Raw genomic sequence first — 13,585 nt, forward strand, 5'->3', positions numbered from 1 at the left:
GACCAAATATGTGTGAGTCTGTTTCCGGACTGTCTATTTTGTTGTATTGATCTATTTGTCTATCTTTTTAAAAAATACTTATTACACCCAATATGGGGCTTGAACTCATGACCCTGAAATCAAGAGTCGAATGCTCTTCTCACTGAGCCACCCAGGTGCCTCTCTTTGTCTTGATGCTAATACCACACTGTATTGATGATTGTAGCTTTATAATAAGTCTTAGGGTCATGTAGTGAAATTCCTCCAGACTTGTTCTGCCTATTGTTTTGGCCATTCTGGGTCCTTTGTACTTACACATGAGTTGGCAATCAGCTTGGCAACTGCTACAAAAAATCCTGATGTTGAATCTTTCGATCAATTTAAAGAGAATTAACAGGGCGCCTGGGTGGCTCAGTTGGTTAAGTGACTGCCTTCGGCTCAGGTCATGATCCTGGAGTCCCTGGATCGAGTCCCACGTCGGGCTCCCTGCTCGGCAGGGAGTCTGCTTCTCCCTCTGACCCTCCCCCCTCTCATGTGCTCTCTCTCTCCTCTCATCCTCTCTCTCAAATAAATAAATAAAATCTTTTAAAAAAATAAAAATTAAAAATTAAAAAAAAAATAAAGAGAATTAACATCTTAATGGTATTGAGTCTTCCAGTCCATGAACATGGTCTATGTGTCCATTTATTTAGGTCTTTAATTTCTCTCAGCAATGTTCTGTAGTTCTTTTTTTTTTTTTTTAAAGATTTTATTTATTTATTTGAGAGAGAGAGAATGAGAGAGAGAGAACACCTGAGAGGGGATAGGGTCAGAGGACGAAGCAGACTCCCTGCCGAGCAGGAAGCCCGATACGGGACTCGATCCAGGGACTCCAGGATCATGACCTGAGCCAAAGGCAGTCGCTCAACCAACTGAGCCACCCAGGCGCCCCATGTTCTGTAGTTCTTAGAATACAGGTCTTGCACATCTTTTGTCAGATTTATCCCTCAGTATTTCAGTGTTTTTATGTTATTGTAAATTCTGGTTTTTAAATTTTAATTTCTGATAGTTGGCCAACATAAAGAAATACAACTGCTTTTCATTTATTCATGTTGTATCATGCTATCTTCACTTATTCACTTACTCTAGAGGTCTTTTTGTAGATTGTTTGGTGTTTTCTACAAAGATGATCATATTATGCAGATACAGTTTTACTTCTTCCTTTCCAATCTGATTACCTTTTACTTCTTCTTGCCTGATAGTTCTGGCTAGACCTCCAATACAATGTTAAATAGAAGTGGTGAGATGGGGTGCCTGGGTGGCTCAGTCGTTTAAGCATCTGACTCTTGATTTTGGCTCAGGTCATGATCTCAGTGTACTGAGATTGAGCCCTGTGTTGGGCTCCATGCCCGGTGTAGAGCCTGCTTAAGATTCTCTCTTTCCGGGTGCCTGGGTGGCTCAGTTGGTTAAGCGACTGCCTTCGGCTCAGGTCATGATCCTGGAGTCCCGGGATCGAGTCCCGCATCAGGCTCCCTGCTTGGCAGGGAGTCTGCTTCTCCCTCTCCCACTCCCTGTTTGTGTTCCCTCTCTCGCTGTGTCTTTCTCTGTCAAATAAATAAATAAAATCTTAAAAAAAAAAAAAAAAAAAGATTCTCTCTTTCCCTCTGCCTCTCCTCCTCCCTCTAAAAAAAAAAAAAAAAGATAGAAGTGGTGAGAGAAAATCTTTCCTTGTTCCTGATCGTAGGAGGAAAAACATTCAGTCTTTAAAGTATGATAGTAGCTATGGAGTTAGGGTTTGTTTTTTCCTCTTTTTTATAGATACTCTTTATTAAAGTTCCTTTCTATTCCTAGTTTGCTGATAGATTTTACCAAGAAGAGATACTGGATTTTGTCAAATGCTTTTTCTGTGTTTACTGAGATGATCATATGACTTTTCATTTTTAGTTGTTACTATGGTGAATTATATTGATTTTTCTAATGTTAAATCAACCCTGCACTCCTAGAATAAACTCCATTTGGTCTGTCTTATCTTTTACATTTATTATTAGATTTGATTGATTCAACTTTTTTTGTTATTGTTGTTAAGAATTTTTGCATGTATATTCCTGAAAGATAGTGGCCTTTAGTTTTCTTTCCTTGTATATCTTTGTCTAGTCTTGGTACTGGAGTGATCCTGGTTTCATAGAATAAAGTGGAGAACATTCTCCCTTCTTCAATTTCCCAGAAGTTTTGTGTGTAGTATTATTTTTATTTTAAATGTTTGCTAAAATTCACCACTGAAACTATCTGGACTTGGAGTCTTTGAAGGTAAATTTTTAGCTACAAGTTCAAGTTTACTAATAGATATAAGCTTATTCAGATTATATAATTCTTTTTTCATTGGTCTTTGTTAATTTGTGTCTTTCAGGGAATTTGCAAATAAATTATTAAATTTATTGGCATAAAATTGTTCCTACTGTCCACTTATTTTACTTCTAATATCTACAGGCTGTAGTAATGTCAGCTTCCTTATTCCTGATATTAGTAATATTTTTTTTCCTCCTTTTTTCCTGATAATACTGATTAGAGATTTAACAGTTCTATTGACCTTCTGAAGGAACTAGCTTTTGGTTTCATTGAAATTTCCCTATTTTTTTTTTCTATTTAATTGATATTTTTTCTCTATTATTTCCTTCTATTTGCTTTGGGTTTCATGTTCTGTTCTTTTTCTAGTTTCTTAAGGTGGAAAACACTGAAGTTATTGATTTGGAACCTTTCTTCTTGTTTAATATAAGCACTTAGTGTTATAAATTTTCCTCTTATTCTGCTTTAGCAGTGCCCTACAAATTGTAATACGTTGTTTCCATTTTCATTCAGTTCAAAATACTTTCTCATTTTCCATTTGATTTCTTCTTTGACTCACGGGTTATTTAGAGGTGTGTTATTTATTTTTCAATTATTTGGGAATTCCTCAAATATCATTCTGTTATTCATTTCTAATTTAATTGCATTATGGTTAGAGAACACATTTGTATAACTTGAATCCTTTTACATTTATTGATATGTTTTATGGCCCTAAATGTGATCTATCTTGGTAAATGTTTCCCGTGCGCTTGAATGGGTAGTGTTCTGTTGTTGGGTGTAGTGTTCTTGACATTACATCAATTTTGTTGACAGTGTTGTTCAAGTCTCCTATCTTTGCTGATTTTCTGTCTACTTATTCTATCAGTTATTGAGAGAAGGTTGCTGAGATCTCTAACTGTGGATTTGTCTATTTTTCCTTACAGTTCTATCACTTTTCTTCATGTATTTTTAAGTTCTGTTACTAGGTGTCTAAATATTTAGGGTTGCTATGTCCTCTGATTAATTGACCCCTCTATATGAAATTATTCCCTTTACCTTGGTAATATTCTATAATTTAAAATCTACTTTGGGGGCACCTGGGTGGCTCAGTCATTGGGCGTCTGCTTTCGGCTCAGATCATGAGCCCAGGGTCCTGGGACTGAGCCCCGCATTGGGCTCTCTGCTCAGTGGGAGGCCTGCTTCTCCCTCTCCTACTTCCCCTGCTTGTGTTCCCTCTCTCACTGTCTCTCTCTCTGTCAAATAAATAAATAAAATCTTTAAAAAAAATAAAATAAAATCTACTTTGTTTGCTATTAATACAGCTATTTTAGCTGTCTTTAGATTAATGCTGGTATAGTATATTTCTTTATATTTGTGACTTCATAAAGTGGCTTCCTTATAAGCAGCATGTGGTTTGATCTTATGTTTTTTCTCATTTGACAATCTCTGTCCTTTAATTGGGATATTTATACTATTTAAATATAATTATTGATTTGGTTGAGTTTAAACCAATCAATTAATGATTTGTTTTATGTTTGTCCAATCTGTTCTTCATTACTCTTTTCTTCTTTTCTGCCTCCCTTTGGAGTGATCATTCTTTTTTGATTCTGTTTTATCGTTTTCTTGTTTTTTGTGTTTTTTTTTAAAGATTTTATTTATTTATTTGACAGAAAGAGATGTAGCGAGAGCAGGAACACAAGCAGGGGGAGAGGGAGAGGGAGAAGCAGGCTTCCCACTGAGCGGGGAGCCCAATGCGGGGCTCGATCCCAGGACCCTGGGATCATGACCTGAGCCGAAGGCAGACGCTTAACGACTGAGCCACCCAGGCGCCCCTGTTTTATTGTTTTTATCTACTTGATAGCTATATCTCTTTGCATTTATTTTAGTAGTTACTTTAGCATTTGTAGTATACATCGTTGTCATGGTCAACCTTCAAGTTATATTTTACTAGTTATTGTATAGTGTAAGAATCTTTAAAAGAGTACACAGCTATTTCTTTACTCCTGGCCTTTGTGCTATTGTTGTCATATGCTTTATTACTTCTGTATTTGTTATAAACCCCACCATTCATTGTTAGTATTTTTGTTTTAGACAATCAGTTGCCTTTAAAGAGATTTAAATAATAAGAAAAAGATCTTTTATATTAATCTACATAGTTAATCATTTCTGGTGCTTTTTATTCTTTTGTGTATATCCAGAGTTCCATCTTGTATCACTTTCCGTCTGCCTGAATGGCTTCCTTTAACATTTCTTATAGCGCTGGTCTGCTGGCTGTGAATTCTTTTGGTTTTTGTATGTCTGAAAAAGTATTTATTTCACTTTGTTTTTAAAAGCTATTTTCATGGGGCGCCTGGGTGGCTCAGTCGTTAAGCGTCTGCCTTCGGCTCAGGTCATGATCCCAGGGTCCTGGGAGCAAGCCCCACATCGGGCTCCCTGCTCGGCAGGAAGCCTGCTTCTCCCTTTCCCACTCCTCCTGCTTGTGTTCCCTCTCTCGCTGTGTCTCTCTCTGTCAAATAAATAAATAAAAAATCTTTGAAAAAAAAAGCTATTTTCACTGGATATAAAATTCTAATTTGACAGTTTTTTTTTTCCTTTAGCACTTTGAAGATGTGGCTCCACTGTCTTGCAATTTGTATTGTTTCTGATGAGAAACCTACTGTCATCTTTATCTTTGGTCTTCTGTCCCTAGTGGGTTTTCCACCCCTTCTGGGTGCATCTGCCATGTTTTCTTTTTTTTTTTTTTTAAATCCCCTTCTTCCCCCATGGCTTTCTTTGTATGTCCCTTGCATGGTGTTTACAGCTCTTCTTTTTTCTTTTTTTTTAAAATATTTTATTTATTTATTTGACAGAGAGAGAGAGATAGCAAGAGCAGGAACACAAGCAAGGGGAGCGGGAGAGGGAAAAGCAGGCTTCCTGCCGAGCAGGGAGCCCGATGTGGAGCTCGATCCCAGGACCCTGGGCTCATGACCTGAGCCGAAGGCAGACGCTTAATGACTGAGCCACCCAGGCATCCCTATGGCTCTTCTTAAACATGAAAATGTATGTCTTTTTTTTTTAACTAAGTTTTTTATTTTAATTCCAGTATTGTTAACATACAGTGTTAGATTAGTTTCAGGTGTACAATATAGTGATTCAACAATTCTGTACATTATTCAGTGCTCATTGTGGTAAGCATGCTCTTTAATCCCCTTCACCTATTTCACCCATCCCCCACTGACCTAAAAATTTATGTCTTTAACCAAATTTGGGAAATTGTATCTTCAAATAATCTTTGTGCCTCATTCTGTATCTCTCCTCTTCTCTCTTCTCCTTCTTAGACTTTAATTGCTAAACATGGATAGACAGTCAGCTCATAGGTCTCCAAGGTTCTCATTTTTTCCAGTCTTTATTTCTTTCTGTTTTATAGACTGAATAAATCTGTTTTGTCTTTGAGTTTATAGATTGTCTTCTGTTCTTTCTATTCTGCTCTTAAGCCTATTCAGGAGATTTTTACATTTCAGATTTTAATTTTTCATTTGGTTCTTGTCATTATGAGTGTATTTTGTTTGTCATGTGTATTGATTTTTGTGCTAAGATATCATGTGCATAGTTTTAATAGGCTTTTCACATCCTTGTTGGTTAATTCTAATGTGTATCATCTTGGGGTCAGTCTTTTTTATTGCTTTTGACTTTGCTCTTGAATACGGGCTGTATTTTCTTCTTCACACGTCTAGACATTTTATTTTTTATTTATTTATTTATTTTTTTTATGTCTAGACATTTTAGATTATAACCCAGATGTGAATGATATATTGTAGAGACTCTGGACTCTGTTATTCTTTTCTAAAGATTTATTTATTTATTTGAGAGAGAGAGAGCACGTGTGCACCTGTGTGAGCGGCAGGGAGGGGCAGAGAGAGAGAGAGAAAGAAAATCTCAAGCAGACTCCACGCTGAGTGTGGAGCCTGGCGCAGGGCTGTCTCATAACCCTGAGATCATGGGCCAAAACCAAGAGTTGAATGCTTAACCAACTGAGCCACCCAGGCACCCCTGGATTCTGTTATTCTTGAAAAATATTAATTTGTCTTGTTTTGTATCATTAGGCAGTTATCTTGAGTTCACTGTAATTCCAGCCCTTGTCCTTTTTGTGGTGGGCAGCCCCTAAATCTCTTTTGTTTAGCCTTAGCTTATCTTCTTGCAGTCTTCCCCACACACGGATAGTTACAGATTGAGACAGAGTTTTTACACAAAACTTGGGGCTTCCTTCTCTCAGACTCTCTCCTTCCTGGGATTTTACACCTCACTTTATAGCTGCTGTGTTTGCCCTGGACTCTGCCTTCTGGTTCTTCAAACACGTAACACCTTGGGTTTCTAGCTATGTTTTAAGAGCCCCATGTGGCACTGATTAGTTTTTTTCTTAAAAAAACCAGAAAATCCACCCGCCTTTCTCTTCTTTCAAGCGTAGGCTCCCCTATAGTTTTTGCTTCTCACTGCATTCAGTTAGTATTTTTGTTTGTTTCTTTGCTCATTTGTTTGGTTTTTAAATCTAAGGTCAGTAGTTGTTATTTTCGAGGACTGGCTGTTAGAAACCGCTTCATTATTACAAAAAGCAAAACCCACCTCTGTCCCTGGCTCTAGGTTCTTAAATCTCCCTTGGCTTCACCCCTACAGTAAAGACATTGCTGCCTTTCTCCTACCCTGGGCAGATCCAGTCTTGACTCCTGGTCTTCCTTGAGGGATCGTGTGCTCTAGTGTCTCCATTCCCATTGGTCTCATCATTTCAGGGCAGGCTTTATCCCTTTACACCTGACTTTCTGGCTCCAGGCTCTCCCCCTCCAGACCATCTTCAGCACCTTCAGCCAGAACGTCCCAAATACCCCCTTCACAGTTTCTGCCTCACTCAGACCACTGTAGCAGATCTTCGCTGCCCATGATGGCGGTCTCTTCCCTCATAGATGGAGATATGTCAGTATTTCTGGCAGCCGGTTGCCCTTGCATTCTTTTTCACACCCCTTTCTCCATAGTTTTCTAGCTTTCCTGAAGGTCAGGGAGGCAGAATGACTGGCAGCACGTCACCTCAGCTGCACAATTAGGTCTGCACTCTCAGCATTAACACAAACACCTCAGAACTTCAGGGAAAAGAAGAACGTGGTTTTCCTTCAGGTATATTGGCATCCTGTGGCTTTCACTTGAGCATCCACAGGGATCCCCATTTGGGCTCAGTCTACCTGTCTGGCTTCAGTTACCCCCTCCAGCTTCACCATTTCCTCTAGCTCGGCCCACCTTCCCTTTGAGCAGGCCGGCCATGCTCGTTCACATCTCTGTGGATGACTGCTTGTGATGAACTCATTCCAGTTCTTGTTTCTTTTCTTACGTAAGTTCTTCCCCGATTGCCAATGACTAAAAGTCATCTCTCCCTATGCTGGGCCTTTCCATTTATATTTTTGAATTATTTAACAAGGCTTTATTACAAGTAACAGAGACCTCTTTGAACAAACTTAGTTTTTCTTGGGATGGGGGAACACATAAGGAGACCTGGGTGTCTGACTTGTCATTTTCCATTTTCCTGAGAAGATAATCTGATTTGTTGGGCTTGGGTCAGGTTGGTGCCCCTCCTCCAATCAGTCTAGGCCAGGGAGCAAGGTGATGTGGTTATAAACATGGCAGCCTGGTGTAGAGCATTCGAGGGATCTGGGGGCTGATCAAGGAAAAAGATATGCCCACGAGGTGGCAGTAGTATATACAAGCATTGTTGGGCAATACTTAGGCAGGTTTGCCTGGGGCTGCAGGGGGGATGCCCCTGAGAGCAGGAGTCTGTCCAGAGACTTCAGCAGGAGGGTTGAGGAGGGGAGGGTCACTTCAGGGAGAGGGTAACTGGAGAGGGTCTCTCGTGTGTCCTGGTGATGTTGTTCACCAGCGTGTTGGGGAGGGTCTAGGTCAGGAAGCTCCAAAGGGCAGTAGTGGCCTCGGGGCTTATAACCACAGGGTTCTATCTTATCCATGGCTAGCAGATGCTGGGTGTGGTTTTGTAAGGAATGCAAAACAGGCAGGCTTTAAATAGCTAAAAATCTGCTTGTCTGGGCTATTAAAAAATTAATTGGGGACACCTGGGTGGTTCAGTCAGTTAAGCGTCTGCCATCAGCTCAGGTCATGATCCCAGGGTGCTGGGATCGAGTCCCGCATCGGGCTTCCTGCTTGGTGGGAAGCCTGCTTCTCCCTCTCCCACTCCCCTTGCTTGTGTTTGTGCTCTTGCTATCTCTCTCTCTCTCTCTGTCAAGTGAATAAATAAAGTCTTTAAAAAAAATTAAGTGGGTGTGCAAAAATTTGAGTTTGGCACCAGCAGCCTTTTGAGCTAACAGGTCTCAGAGTGTAGTGAAGAAATAGACAACCCAGGGGCCATCTTTGGCTCATTTGTGTAACACCCAGACTTATCTTTGTTGATCATGGTATTTGGGAGGATAGAAAGGAGGAGACAGTTTCCATAGAAAGTAGAGGCTCCTATAATTGTTCTTCTGGCTGTTGTCATAGTTGTCTCTGCATTATAGATGTTGGGGTGCATACCATCTCCTGTAAGCTCATTGGTGTATTACCTGGATATTAGTTAAAACAGCCTACCCTTATTACACATGGTAAATGTGAAATCCTGTTCGTTGAATGAATGAACGAATGGATGAATGAATGATTTTCTTCTTTCTGAAATACCCCGATGAGTCTGTCTGAAATCTACTTGTATAGGGTCATATCCTTGTGGTGCTTTCCCTGACTAGTCTTTGTTTTTTGTTTTTTTTTCTCCTCTAAGCTCCTCTGTATCACTCTTTTGATACATGCCATCTTAGGTGCTTGTGTTTGCACTCCTACTGAGATCATGAACTTCTCAAAGGCATGAAACTGACACGCATCTCTTTAATCTTTCACCTTGTTAGAGTGAGTGGTGCCCTGCCCACGGAGTGGGGAACACTAACCCATTTGGTTGGCGTGTATGCAAGGTAGAGGACCTAGTCCTCACGTGAGTGGGAAGAGTGGGAACTATAGTCATGTTTCAGCAAAGCCTTGGTGGTGGCCATCCTAGAGAACCAGCACAAACAGGAGGTCAAGTGATAAAATCAGTGCTGGGAGAGTGTGGAGGAGAGCCGGCCAGGGTCTGTGGCCAGACGAGCAGTTTGGGGCTGAGACTAGGAATGAGGGATGCTGGCCAGAGTGTCTTTTCTGCAGAATGTCTGCTTTGCAGAGCTACTGGAAACCTGATACTTGGTGCCTAGTGCCAAGCTTTGCATGTACAAGGAGGCCACTAAATATTCTTCTATGTTCCTGAGCCCTCAGTGGTATTTCAATCACGGAAGTCAGAATGTATGTCACAGCAGAGACAAGTTATTGCATGTAGAATACTAAGCGTGTGTCCATCCTTGAGATTTCATTTGCTTATTTACTTCTACACCTTAGAAGACTGGAAGCATGCCTTTCTATGTGGCCTGTGTAAGGATATAAAAGATTAAAGCAACAGAGAGAGCAGAGAGAGAAGAAACTGCACCCAGATTCTACTTTCCTAAAGCTCAGAGTCCCTGAGGCATTTATCTGCACAGATAGCCATCTCTGTACGCACAGTATCTGCACACAAATAAAATGCTCTTCCGTGTGTAGGTACTCCACAAACAATAGGGCTGTGTGCCCCGCTTCCCTCAAGACGGACACCGTGTGGATGAAATAAACTATTAATCTGTAACAAGTGGTTGCTTCATTTGGCCAGTTTGGATGCTGTGTGTTTGTTCCCGCCCAGTGGCATTTTGAAAACCCCGTAGCCATCACCAGTGGTGCAGGCTTGTGACCGACACCCTGGCAGAGACGAGCGCACCTGCTCCGGGGTCCCAGAGGCAACCGGCGCTGGCCCCGGCCATGCTCCTCAGGGACCACGGGCTGCAGAGTTGGTCTCTGTGGCACTTGGGCACCCTTGGCGTTCATGACCAGGCCGTCTCAAAACCGAACCTTTAACTTGTCGCTACATGTGCTGTTTGAACCGTTCGGAGCCCGCGAATCCATTCTGACTGGTTGGTTTCAACCTAAATGGTCTTCAGTGTATCTGAAGCACTTCGGAGAAGCAGAACCTAATACCTCTCTAAATGACAACATGTGCCATAACGTTGACAATGGTGACCTTCTTCTTAGTGGCTCTACATCCTGGAAGGAATCCTTTTCTGCCCTTATCCAAGGTGGATTGTCGATCCGGAACTGGCCTTTTCAGAATAACACGGACTAACGCTGAGCTGGGAATGTTTCAGCATCTCTGTGCTGTCGAAACAACAAACAGATGGCGATTGATTCCACTCGTGGACCTCCCTTCTTTTACGGAGAGTGCAACAGATAGATACACGGGAAGCACTGAATAAAGGGAAGCTACTAGAATGGCAAAACGCACAGATGGAGTGGGGACTATAAAATTCCTCGAAAGCGCAAGCCGAATGTGTGATGAACTAAAATTAAATGTAGTTGTTCTAGGCAGCGTGAGTAGTGGAAAGAGGGCTGTCCTGACACTCAGCACAGGCTCTGTTCCTAGCAACTTCCGTGACCTTGACCAACCTCTTTGGGCCCCAGTTTCCGTATCCGTAAAGTCTGGTCACAGCCGATGCTGTCCGTGTTCAAGGTTTAAGGATCTTGCTCTAAGATTGTGTGGTAAGGAACATTCTTTGGCTGTTTAATTGCACTTAATTGAGGTAACATTACTGTTGTCCCAGAATGTGATTTACACAGAGGTTTGCCCCAGGGAGGAGGTGAGGACAGCCATGAGCTTATACTGGCAGATGTTAAGGTCTCAAGTCTGCTTGATGCTGAGGCCAAGGGCAAATCCGTTTACAATAGCCAGCTCCCTTTGAGACCCGCAGTAGAAAAGCACAGCGAGGTGCAGAATGTTGCTCCATTGTTCCCGAAGCTCAAGCTCTAGCCCTGCGGGATGGGAGTGGAGTGCTTGGTTACGTGGCTGTTAGGACAGCTTCTCTCCATTCTTCACCCTCTTCTTCCCTCACTCACCGCTTTTCTCCTTTTCTAGCATCTTCTCTGTTCTGCCTTGGCTAGTTATTATCTTGTCTCCCACGGTCAGCGTCCTCACCTGGTTCTCCAGAGACCCTTCCACATTTGCCAGAGGAAACACACACAAAGCCATGTCCCCTCCCTTCTGGTTCATCTGGAAATGCTACCAATTTTTCTCTAAGTGGAGGGGAGGGGGTGTGTGTGTGTGAGAGAGAGAGAGAGAGAGAGAGAGAGGGAGGGAGGGAGGGAGAGAGGAGGGAATGAAAGCGTAGGAGATTGTAATAGTTGGGGTAATAGTGGATAGGGTTTTGAGATAAAAAAACAAACCCAAAATGGTGATATTGGAGCCCGCATTAGACAGCATGGAAGCTGCATTTGGGAAGTAGGGTTTGGGGAAAGTGTAACTGCTTAGTTTCTTTCTTAAATTTCACTTGTACTACTTTTGACATGTGAAGGTCTATCTCTGTGCATTTCCTGTGAGGAAGGTGGCCTCCCTGGACCAGGAAGAAGAGAACGCTGTTATCACTGGTGATGGGGAGCTGAAGCTCAGATGAGTCTATACAAAGAAACCTTATTGCAATAGCACTTATCTCCCCCACACAGTTCCTTGTCACTTCCCACAAATCCCTCATTCCTTTGCTTTGTCACATCTCCACAATGTATCCCTCTTTGTTAAAATGGTGTATAAACCCCTGGGTCTAACCACTTGGGGCTTATACTTCTTTCTGTGAAGCCCCCTGTGACACATAAAAATGTTAATATCACATAAAATTTGTTTGCTTTTCCCCCTTTTAATCTATCTTTTGTCAGTTTAATGTACAGGCCCTAGGTACAGAACCTAAGAGGGTAGAGGAAAAGTCTTTCCTCTCCTAGAGTTCTGAGCAGCTGATCCTACTACCCACCCTCACTATGGCTTCCTGCCTTGCTCTGGAGGGACGCAGACCTAATTGTTAGTTCTATGCTGTAGGCAAATGGCTGTAGGCAAACAGGGGTGTGCCATTCTGAGAAAGCAGTAGATGATCCCTTTTGCCTCTGGAGAGTCTGCACTGTTAGGACTGCAAAACCTCATTAAGCCTAGTTTAGTTTAGCTCCAGCATCTTCAGGCGGTGACCTCTAGGCTTCAGGACAAACCAGGCTGAGTGAACGTGAGTTATAATGTGAACTATAAACCAAGCGGGCCTTCTGAGAGCCCCAGCCCCTGGGATGATCTGAATGTGAGTCAAGTCAAGTGAGTCTGGACACTCATGAGTGCCTCCATGCCTGCTGTGGCCAGGTATGCACATCTGGAATGGAACAGGAGTGAAAGTGGCCTTTGGGAAAAGGCAGGTGGTGGTGAGCTTGGTCACTCAGTTCAATCTCTGACTTCAAAGTCATAACCTCCAAGCTCCAAGAATGTCTCGTCATTCTGAATGTGACCGTGACCATGACCACGGATTCTCTGGGCATTTAGGGGGACCTCCCCACATGCCTGCACTGATTGGAGATGTGTGCTGGTGAGGTGCACAGCAGCGTGGGTCCTGGGCTTACACTGGATGCACAGCCTTCTCTGCTTGGTTACAGCCTTCAGGGGATCTGCAGGACTGGTCCCGGGGAAGAGCTGACTTTCACTGGTTCTGTGGATGTCACGAGACTTCTCCAGGATCCCTGTCCTGGGTCTTGGAACTGAAGCCATTCTCAGACCAGATCCCAGATTCTGTGTATAAAGAGGAGCAGAGAGCAAAGAGTATTAGGGGTTAGGCAGCCTGGGTTCTCATCCCAGCCCCACCACCGAATGGCAGTGAGACCCTGCACAAGTCACTCACCTTTCTGAGCCTCCCGGTTATCTTGCGTGCAAGGAGGAATCCCCACCCTGCTTTCCGGCTTTTCTCAAATCCTCCGCGTTTGTGTGTAAGAGTGGGAGGCCCGTCTCATGGGGAGGTCTGCTTGCCAATTTTGATCTGCCTCTTGTCTGTGTGGGTCCCTTGAGGAGGAAGGAGGAGGAATCTGGGATGAATGGTGAATGAGAGCTGGAAAACCTGGGGGATGCCTTTCTCCCACAAAGCCCATACTTGCATGACAAGATAAAAATATCTCTTACAGTCTAACAGCGGCTCTTTTTGAAATATTGAAGGAGTAGTTTTTCCAGATTGGAAAATAGCATATTAGATGTAAGCAGGTGATCACTGAAGTCTGTGAGGATGATGGTTGGTACTTTAACAATTCTATTAAAAACTATATTTTTTCTTCATTCTACGAATATTTAAGCACCTATTATGTGCCACACATTGGAATAGATATGGCAATGAACAAAACAGACAAAATCCTCGCC

The 13,585-nt window shown here is 42.5% G+C and overlaps 1 protein-coding gene across 3 annotated transcripts in view; it reads left to right on the forward strand.

Moving 5' to 3' along the window:
* FOXN3 (forkhead box N3) overlaps window positions 1-13,585 on the forward strand; it is a 395,708-nt gene that overhangs the window by 80,014 nt on the left and 302,109 nt on the right. The window lies entirely within an intron of this gene.

The sequence above is a fragment of the Mirounga leonina genome, unplaced genomic scaffold (assembly GCF_011800145.1).
Source record: "Mirounga leonina isolate KUSES-001 unplaced genomic scaffold, KU_Mleo_1.0 Mir_82, whole genome shotgun sequence".
Taxonomy (NCBI): Eukaryota; Metazoa; Chordata; class Mammalia; order Carnivora; family Phocidae; genus Mirounga; species Mirounga leonina.